Here is an 11,647-nt window from a genome sequence, read left to right on the forward strand (position 1 = left end):
TAAAAGATTTGTGGAAATGTGATAAAAATTTGGGATGTCCTCTATAGGAGGATTTCACACGTTAGGATGCCTCCCTCCGTGTTTGCATCAAGTGTCCACTTCTCATTGCTTCAGTGGTTGGATTGCAGTATCTCTCGGCCTCCGGAACGCTGCCTGATTGTGTTTGCGTTCCGTGATTGGATGCAAAATGAAAAGTCGCCTTTCTCCACAGGCCAATGGCTCTCCCCTCTAATCATCTGCATGCACTGAATCCCAATTACAGGTTAGGAGCCTGATGAATCGACTTCAAGAATATTAATTTAATGCTTGAAATGTCACCAAATAGTAGGAAGGTATTATTTCAGGCACTGCTTCGTGAAGTCTCCATTGGATAGATGGCTTTCGAGGCAGACTCTCAGTGGAAACGCCAGTTAAGTGTTAAGCCTTAGAACAAAGCAAGTTGGGTTAATCCAACCCTTTAAAGCTCAGTCAGACGCTAAATGGTTGCAAAAGATAGAATAACCAAGCTCACAGCGGAAGCATCTACATACTAGAAAATGTTCATAGGCATCTTGATGATTTCAGGAAACATTTTCACGAGTTCTGCTTTACTTTTTTTTTCCTTTTTTTTTTTTTTTTTTAGCAAGAAAGAGCTTGTTTTAATACATGGAGTCCCTGATTATAGTGCAGACCCCTGAACTGTGCTGCAATGGCATCTATGTGTCTACCATGTGAGTTCACACCCATTCTTACCACAGGCATTTGCAGTTCCCCACAGTCTCCAACTTTTAGCTCAAACCTTTGCACATCAGTTTTGTCTGCCCGAGATGTCGTTTTTCAGAAGCTTCCATGCCTCCTTGCTAACTTGCACCCTGAGATTTCTCATCGTATAACCTTCTTCTGGCATCCATACCCTGCGCTGTCCCAAATGACTCAAGTGCTTCCCCCTGGGTCCCAGACCCCCTCACCAATGCCCTATGATGTATCATACTGTTCTGAGACACAAAATAACCTATTCCCTCCCGGTTGAACACAAGCTTTGACAGCTATGGGTACTGCATATATTTGCAATGAAGACGTAGGTGCACAGGTATCACTCTATGCACACATACACCTGTGCTGGAGGCTGCATTCTGCCAGCTGAAGGCTCTCCTGGTCCAGAAAACATTCCCCTTTTCTAGACATATTTGTCATCCTCATGCTTTGATTCCATTTTACTTATGGTCATGCTCCACATAACGACGTTTTGGTCAACGATGAACCACATAGACGACAATGGTCCCATAAGACCAGCACCATATATCCTAGGTGTGTTGTAGGTTATACCACCTAGGTTTGTGTAAGTACACTCTATGATGTTCACACGACAACGAAATCGCCTAACGACTCATTTTTCAGAACGTATCCCCGTCATTAGGTGACGCATGACTGTACCTTAATTTGCTGTTTCAACAATGTTTCACCCAGGAATGTCACAACATCACGGTGCTGTTCAAACAATTTCACATTTATTAACGGATTATACAATGATTGTTCTTGCCAATTATTAAGAGATGAAAATAGAAGCCTCCACAGAGCAGCCCCTCATATTGTCTTTAAGTTTTGTTTCATCATCCCAGAAGTACCCCCCCATAACGTGAACCACTCAACGATAAGCTGCATCAGGAGGCTCCAAAATCACGCTCAGGTTTGATGATTTGCTAAAAGGACTCCCAGAGCTCAGAAAAGCTGCCACACACAAGGTCATGGTTTATTCCAGCAAAAGGATGCGGATTGAAATCAGCCAAAAGGTGCGTAGGGAAGAATCCAGGAGAATCCAGGTGTGAGCTTCCAGTTCTCCTCTCCCAGTGGAGTCATACAGACAACACTTAATTCCTCCAGCAAGGATATGTGACAACACATATGGAGTATCGTCAACCAGGGAAGCTCACCTGAGTCTTGGTGTCCAGGGATTTTACCAGGAGCTCAATCTCACTGACATGGATCATCTCCATGATTGACCTTAGTTATTCTCCAGCCTGCTCCCTCTGAGATCCAGCATAGTCCAGGGCCCCAGACAAATGAAACTATGGGTTCAACCTAAGTTGCATGGCTAGTTTGATTATTTGACGTGGCCAAAGGCCCCAGTTATACAAAGACAGTCCTATCAAGCAGGATATAACTTGGTCCCCAGCTTTTCTCCCAGGTGCCAGTCAAGGACCAATACTTTCATTGGCACATGTAGGGTTGGAAGACCCCAAACCCGCTGAGTTAACACTTTACTGTACACATGCCTACTTGTAAGCAAGAACTACCCAAGCATGTGGGACTCATAGAATCAATAAAATCCACAAGAAACTATAAAGCTTTTCAGCAGTCACGTCTAGTATTCATAATTCCATGGCTGAACAGATGGAAGACAAGAATTACCCAAAGTCCTTTCAAGCTTCTACGTATTCACTGAGTTCTCTGCTCCTGAATCCTAGTTATAAAATGTTATCTGTACTCTGAAGGCAATGAACCCTCAAAATTTCTTATTACAAACAAAACTTGAAGATAACTTTGTATTATAGCTGATTGGAATTACTCAAAGTCCTTTCAAGCTCATCTATGTATTTCCACTGAATTCTCTGCTCCCGAATCCTAGTTATAAAATGTTATCTGTACTCTGAAGGCAATGAACTCTCGAAAATACTTATTACAACCAAAACTTGAAGATAACTGTATTATAGCTGATTGGAATTAGAGTCAATGAACCCTCAAAAATACATATTACAACCCAAGTTTGAAGATAACTTTGTATTATGACTGATTGGAATTAGAAATCTTTAATAACTGAGCTAATACAGAGCCATTCTGGCCCACTGAAGAATAACATGGCTGAGAACCTCAATCATATTTTATTCAAAACAGCTGTTGAGGAAACTCAATTCTAAAACCATCCAGTTTACAAGAGTTTGTCATATAAAGCAAATGGCTTTCACGATTTTAATGCTTTCATTGCTCCTCAAAAGAGCTTCTTCTCCATTGCTTAAAAATATCAAAGTACAAGTCCTTATGGGGAATTTTCTCCCTACAAGCTATTGGGACAATCAAAACTAGTGATGCATTTTACTGCATTGCTGCTCCTTCAGGATACACATGTTTTACTGTCACATTTCATGAAAATCCCCTGCTGGCAATGTTAAAAAATAAGTACCTGATAAAATTTAGCAGTGTGCCTTTCTAAAATTGATGATAGTTAACAAATAAAGAAGGGAAAGAGAGAGCAGGAGAGTGACATGAGTTTTGACTGTCCAGTGTATCATTTAAAATCAAAATCAGAGAAGGAGAATGATAAAGAAGTGTGTTCTTGCCTCTCATTCTGGGACATCCCTTCTCTTCCAACCAAACATAAACCAGTCATTGGAGCTTTTCCATGTTCAATTCTAAGGAAGTTGATTGGCAGATCTTGGCGTCATAACCTCAGATGAAGACATCGGAAAAGTCCACAGTGTTAATAAATTGGGTGTGTGTCTATTCATCTGACAGTTTGCAAAGACTTATTGTAAGACAAGCTCTGAGTTTATCGCTGACAACACTAAAATCACAAAGACTCAGACCCTGACCTCAAGCAACTCACCTGTTGGGGAAAGACATGAAGAAATTCACAGAACAAAGAAAAGGGGAATAAAGTGGGTGTCATCATACAAAAGGCAATATACCACACTGAAGATGTTTCCATATACAATTGGCCCAAATGTAGAACCGACTTTGAAATACAGTGTCAGTAATGACAACTCCATTAATCCCTTCAATAGACAGTATGCTTGATGATCGGTGCTTCTTCAATTACCCCTTAGCCGTAACATACTGGGAAGAAGAAGAATGAGAAAGAAATGTACTGTGTCTTAATAAATTAAATCCTTTTGTGTAGTGTATCCAGTTTCTTATTGCTGCTGTAACAAATGACCACAAACTAGGTGGCTTAACACAACAGATTTTTGTCTCTCTTAGTCCTCTAGACCAGAAATCTGAGATCAAGGTGTTGCAGGGCCTCGCTCCCTCCCAGAGGCTCTAGAGGAGGGTCCTTCCTGCCTCTTCCAGCTTCTGGGGGCTCCAAGCGTCCCTGGACTCGTGGCCGCCTCCCTTCCGTCTCTGCCTCCATCTTCACATGGCTTCTCCTCTGTGTCTGTGTCTCTCCTCTTCTGTCTCTGATCTGGACACTTGTTATTGGATTTAGAGCCCAGCCAAAAATGAGCTCATCCTGACATTTTTAGTTCCATTTGCAAAGACGTTTTTTCCAAATAATATCACATTCTCTGGTTCTAGGCATTAAGAGATGGACATATATTTGGGGGAAACACCCAACTCACTATAGGTAGGGACAATGTCATATTCTCCTTTGTATCTCTTGCAATCTCCTTGTTCCTCACTCATTCATTCAGCAGATTTCCACTGAACACCCAGGGGCTGAGGATAAAGGAGGAACAAATAGGAATACCATCTCTGCTTCCTTGGTGCTTACAGTTGAGGTGGGGAGGTTGACATTTAGGAGATAATCACACAAATAAACACATGATTACCAACAATGAGGGAAGCTATGAAGAAAAATTCATAACACACTATAAGAACACAGAGACGGGGATATGACTAGGTCTAGGGAGTCAAGGAGGAGGGTCTTTCCTAAGGCATTGACATTGGTGTTCAGATCTGTAGCAAGACTGAAAGATAACTCTACAAAGGGAGGAGGGAAGGAGGATTCTCAGGCAGAGGAAACCTCCCACTGAGATGTCCTGTGCAGGAAGAGAGGCTGATGCTTTTGAGGAGCCTTAAGGAGGAAGCCAGGAGGCCGAAAAGCAGAAAGCAAGATGATACCCGTGAGCTGGCCATGCCCAAGTTCTTTTCCAAATCTTCTATATTACCTGCTTGTTCCTAACATCCACAGAGATATAAAAACAGAATCTTGAGCAGGATATAAAATGTGAGACTGTTCCAAGGACTCTACAAGCATAGAATTAGGAAGGTAACTATGATGAAATTGAAGGTGATATCAGTGTATCGATATCAGGCTGAACACTTGAAGATAAGTCTCCTCAGGGGGCAGTGTGATCTAATGAGGGGTGCACTGGAGACCTCAGAAGACCCAATTACTAGACTGCCATGAATTGGCCATATGATCCTGGGCATATGACTACTCAACTTTAGTGTCCCCATTTTAACCCAGTGGTTCTCAGCTGCAGGCGATTTTACCCCCAGGGGACATGGAGCAATGTCTGGACACACTGCAAAGGGAAGATGTTACTGACATCCAGTGGGTGGAGACCAGGGATGCTCCACATCATCCTGCAGTGCACAGGATGGTCCCCACCGCAGAGAGTCATCCAGCCCCAAATGTCAGATGCACTAAGGTTGAGAAACTTTGCTTTAAATAGACAAGGGTATTATACCTGCCCCTCCTTGCCTGCAAGTAGGCGAGGCAAACAAATATAATAGCTGTGCAAAAATACGTTGCAAAATTGAAGGTGCTGTAAGGCAGCAGCCACATGGGATATGCTAAGCCACTAATATACTATATTTTGTTTGATATTTCACTTAACCTCTCTCTGAGTCTAATTTGCCTATTAATAAAGAAAACCAGTCCCTGTTCTCTCTGCCTCCCAGAAATTGCTATGTGAATAAAAGGATGAAATACTTGAGAAGGGTCTCTGTACATGTTAGAAGACTGCTCCAATTTAAGGTAACAGTGTCATTGTTGTCGCTAGCATCATTATCATAAAGAGAAAAGATCACATCAGTTTTTAAAATGCTTATTTGCTAATAAACACACTGGAAGCCAATTTTTAAAAATCAGAGAACTGAGAGCAAGTCTTTAAGAATTCTACCATGAAAGTTGACTGACTTGCAGGGCATCTGATGAGATAAAGACCGTGGTACCTGAAGGGAATTGAGAAGTGACAGCCCAGAAGTTAGAGACACATGCTCTCCACAGTGCCCTTTCCCAGCTGTGTGACCCTGGGCAACTTACTCAACTTCTCTGGGCCTCATCTTCCTCATCCGTAAAATGAAGATTATAATGGTACTTATTTCCTAGTGTTGTGAAGACTAAACTGATTAAACGGGCATAACATATGGAGAACCATGGATAAGAAGTGTATAAAACATCAGACACTGCTTTGCAATTATTATTAAGGAGGCAAGAAATGTGATACTTGTCAAGAATAATTATGCCTGACTGACATTAGGAATAAGTGGTGCTTACAATAATCAATATGTAACACATAATTATACAATATATAGTATAAAATAATTAAATATTAACATGGCAATCATATAATTCCTCACAAGTAACTCATTAAAAAGAAGTTATACTTATAATAAATGATACATAATATAGGAAGTTAAAATACAGAATAATAAAGAATAAGTGATAGTTGTAATATATAATCATACATAATATATGAGTAAAATATATAATAATGAACATATAACATGCATGATATTCAATGTATGTAATATAATAGGATATAACAATATGCTATTAATTCTCTGCAGGTGACTTATTAACAATAAATGATACAGGGGCCAGCCCGGTGGCTCAGCGATTAAGTGCGTGCACTCCGCTTTGGTGGCCCAGGGTTTGCAGGTTCGGATCCCAGCCATGCACCAACACACCACTTATCAAGCCATGCTGTGGCAGCATCCCATATAAAGTAGAGGAAGATGAGCAGGGATGTTAGCCCAGGGCCAATGTTCCTCAGCAAAGAGAGGAGGACTGGCATCGGATGTTAGCTCAGGGCTGGTCTTCCTCACCAAAAAAAAAAAAAGAATAAGTGATACTTCTAACAATATAATAGTAACATAATATAATAGTAAAACACATAACAGTAACATTTTATATATACATAATAAATATATAAATACAATAAAATGATTAATTAATATAATATATAGTACTGTACGACATAATAGTTCATAATATAATTCTCTGCTACTCATTAAAAATAGGTGACATTTATAATATGATAATATATACTATAACATGTAAGAGTTAACTGTATAATGCACAAAAATTCATTATGATATATAATATATAGTAGAATATAGAATATAATTCTGTTCAATAGACATTAAAATAAGTGATATTTATAGTAATATATATTACAGTAAAATTTATAAAATATACTAATGTGTAAGTACATCATATATAATGCATAATACAATATAATAATTATTATATGCAGCTGTCACAGTAAGAATAATTCTGTGCAACTGAAGTCATTAATTAAAAAGAAAAAACTTCTTCCCCTACTAACTATACATTTGCCGGATATGGCTTTTCTGTGTCATCTTTCATTGAGGCATTTTAGAAGAACTTCAGAATCTTATCCGAGGGATACAGCAACAACAGTCTATGAAATTCCTAAACATATATTGGTAACGATGTCATAGAAAATATAAAACCCCACAATGCTGTGAGCTCATGACCCACATGCTCCATAATGGCACAAACTCAAATCCGTTTCTTTTTCTTTCGGAACAATAGTCTCAACCAGTCTTTACAGAGTAACCTGCACCTTGTGCATTGAGTGTCCTCCATGACTGGTGAAAAGATCACAAGTTAGGACCGTCTTCACAACAAACACAGCCGTCCAGGGTGTTTGGACTGATAAGGTGCCGTAGCTGGATACATCACTGTAAAAATGAAATGACGTACTTTCTCTGGAACCCATCAGAGTAGCTGGAAGATGAGCACAAACTGGAATTGCTTCAGCAAGTCTTGGCTGCAAGGTGTTTGGGGTCTCCACAGTTGTAGATGAAAACAAGGTCTTCTTTTGATGTCTCACCACTTTCTTATTCTCGGCCAGAATCAGATTCTCTTCTCTGCTTTCTGTGGGAAGTTATCTAATCTAACCAGGGTGTTTTAATGAGGTAGTTCATTGCCAGGACTGTCACTGCCACTAAAAGATATTGGTGTTTCCAAGTGCCCAAGGCTATCGTATTGACCGTGGTCTTCTGAAGTGCTGATTTTGAACCAGTTACAACAGACTGCTCATGGAAATGCCGAGAGGGTTCACTGTGTTAGGGCACCACCTCCAGGCTAAAATCTCCAGCATCCTTCCCTAGGCAAAATCCCAAAGTGCGGGGTGCTTGACTGTGTCAACCCCACAGTTAAGTGCACCCACGGTGGGCTGGCAGGATTGCTGATAACCAACAAACTCACCTATCTGCACAATCCTTCTGCACAGGCAGCCACTGTGCTCAGGTGATTATCTGTTCTTCCTTCAAAACCACTGTAGGGATGAGAAATTTATGGTTGTTTACTGTCTGGAGCCATTCTCTCTCAGTCGTCATGCTTTCTTGACAAGGTAACCCCATGGGGTTGAGACCGCCTTTCCAAGCAGTGTGCAAAATCTTCTAGTCCACGGGAGATCACGATGTCTCACCTTGCACATCAATCAAAGCTCACCCAATACATTCTTTCCACCCTGCATGTCCTTCTATTACTCATGTCATCAACTTTTTTTTTTTCTTACTACACCAAGAAATTCAGCACTTTCTTCCAAGCAATTTGAAGATACAAAAAGAGAGGCAGGAAAAGGAAGGTTTCCGTCTTGCTAAGTTGAGCATCCATCTATAATGTGACCCACTATTGCCCGACCTTTGTTCTCTCCCCTTCCCACAGCTCTCTCCTGACCTCGTGAATGTCATTTAGGAAATCGAGGTTCATAACACGACTCTATCAGATCCTCGATCCTGAGCATAGGAACCATATCTGTGATGCTGCTTGAAGTTATCAAGAAAAAAATCTCTGGTTCTAAGAAGCAGTGTCTGGCCTTTGTCTGGAGAGGATGAAAAATGAAATTATTGCTGTAAACTGATGTAGGGGAGATGACACATGGTCCCAAGTGCCAGAAAAAGGTTAGTGTGCCTTTGTTCACCTTTGTGACTTTGTCTAACCTGTCTGAGAAATGTGAAGCCTGGTGAAACTTGCCCTCTTATGTAGAAGGAAGAAAATGACAACAAGTATTCCATCCTGATAAGCCCCCATTCCACCACCTCACATGAAGAACTGAGGATTTCAAAAGTTAAGTTTAAAGAACAAAGAGAGAGGAACAGATGAATGGATTGCTAAGTTTGACTTGTTGCGAGCCCAGCCAGAAGCACCTTGCCCTGCTCTTCATAAGCACCAAGATAGAACAGCTTTCGGTCCTGCGCATATAGCGCATAGCCCATTCCGTCCATTCTGCTGCCCCCTGGGTCAGACCCTCCCATCTCTACTCCAGACCAATAACTGAATGATCTCCGAAAACCTGAACACCCCACCCCGGACCACATCAACCACCAAGGAGTGAGTTAGCTGTCAATTTAAACAATAAAAATTTACTTCTTCCCCCTTTTCTGAGATTATCCGGTGCTTGGCACGTCTCCCAATCTAGAACACTCACAATTCACACACTTGCTTTCACCATCCCTGTAACCTCAAAGAACGAAGGCCAGTCCTCAATGTTCTAATTCCTACTCTTGAGAATAGGTCTTTTTTTTGGGGGGGGAGGGCTGTACATCATTATATTTTGATTTCTGTGTAGATTACATCATGTTTACCACTCAAAGACTAATTATAATCCATCACCACACACATGTTCCTAATCATCCCTTCCAACCTCCTCCCTCCCCTCTTCCCCTCTGGTAACCACCACTCCAATCTCTGTCTCTATGTGTTTGTTTGTTGTTGTTTTTATCTTCTATTTATGGGTGAGATCATACGGTATTTGACTTTCTCCCTTTGACTTATTTCACTTAGCATGATCCCCTCAGGGTCCATCCACGTTGCCACAAATGGCCAGATTTCATCCTTTTTTATGGCTGAACAGTATTCCACTGTGTATATCTTCTTTATCCATTCGTCCCTTGATGGGCACCTAGGTTGCTTCCAAGTCTTTGCTATTATTGTGAATAACGCTGCAATGAACATAAGGGTGCATATATCTTTATGCATTCATGTTTTCATGTTCTTTGGATAAATAACCAGCAGTGGAATAGATGGATCATATGGTAGTTCGAGAATAGGTCTTAAACAGTACCCTGACAGACTGTGATGGAGCAGGGATTGCAAAACTGGTCCCTCGTGTCCTATTTGGACCACACATAATTCTGTTTCTCATTTTCTTCTCTTTATACAGCTGTTCATTAGTAGGAACAAGCGCTGTTCCCCATTGGCATCACTAATTCCTATTTTCAAATTCAAAACCTTATTATTACCTGCCTGGCACCTATAAGCATTTGAGTTTCTGAATTCTGCAACATTGTATAAGCCCCACATTTCATTATTTAAATGCATTTTTAAAATATGAAGGAGAAAGAAGGACTTCCTCACACAAATGTTAGATGGAATAATGTCATACAAAAACAGTCTACAAAAGGACTGCATGTCAGGTAGACATGTCACCACATAGAATTACAAGGTTGAAATGAATTTGGTCTAATTCATGTATTCTACACATTAGCAAACTGGAAGGGATTCATAACTTGCTGAAAACTCCATCGTTTATTCATTGCCTCCCATATTCAACAAATACATCGACCAAGTTCAATGTTCTCCCACCACATCTTGCTGGTTTTTAAAAAAATACAAATGATTAAACAAATTCTGTGTCCATCTATTGTTCCATTTTTCCCAAGTTTTAATATAATGTTTGATTACATTTGTCTACACCTCTAGGATCAAAATTATGTCTAAAGAAACTTAGAATAGCAGAAAAGACATCATTTCTGATCTATATGAGCATTCATAAATTCATAGGTCAAGTATGCAGTAGATAAAATACTAAAGTCAACATTATATAGGCATAGTAATAATAATTTGAGTGTTTCCCATATGCACTTATATTTTATCTGCACAACACAATGGATTACAAACTATAATATCCCCCTTTCCGGTTGGAGGACTGAGGCTCAGAGAGGTTTAGTAAAATCTCCAGCTTTACACAGCTGGCAGAAGCCAGAGTGGAGATTATCCTGGTCTTACTGACTCTTAACCACCATTCAATCCACTAAAAATTAGTCATTAAACCTATATGTCTCGCACGGCAACATTTTCGTGATAAAAGTTCTCTATCTTACAGAAGGGACCGGACTCAGAGAAAAGAAAATGGCTTTCTTTGGGCCACATAGTAAGCTTCCAGACTATGAATTCCCAACAGAAATGATATCATCCTCAAGGGGGCAAAAATTGCTTCTTGAAGGAGGACAGGTGTGATAAAATCCTACTTTTTATGTCTAAACATAGATATACAGACAGCAAATAAACAATATGAAAATATTATGGGGAGGGACAATTAGTGAAAAATGTCTAAAAAAGGCTCCTTGGAAGACTGATAAGTTTAAAAAAAAGTTTGAGAAACAGTTGTAAACAGAAACAACTCCATAAATCCAGTCTTAAAACACTGTTCCATTTTGCCAACCAAAGCTCAATGATTAATTTTCTTCCAAAATCTTGAAAGGACTTAAAAACCACCAGGATTGCAGACCACACCATGAAACAAAGAAAATGCAAAGCAACAGATTTCCACAAAGTAGACGGAAGCCTGTGCTGGTGACAGGCTACAGATCTTCTTAGTTTAAATAGCCCTCAAAATCAGTCGGGCAGGAATATTCCTTACAAAAGCATGAGGAATATAGTTACAAGACTTTGTGTGTTTTAGTCTAT

The sequence above is a fragment of the Ceratotherium simum genome, chromosome X, assembly GCF_057802395.1.
Source record: "Ceratotherium simum simum isolate JZ-2026a chromosome X, ASM5780239v1, whole genome shotgun sequence".
Taxonomy (NCBI): Eukaryota; Metazoa; Chordata; class Mammalia; order Perissodactyla; family Rhinocerotidae; genus Ceratotherium; species Ceratotherium simum.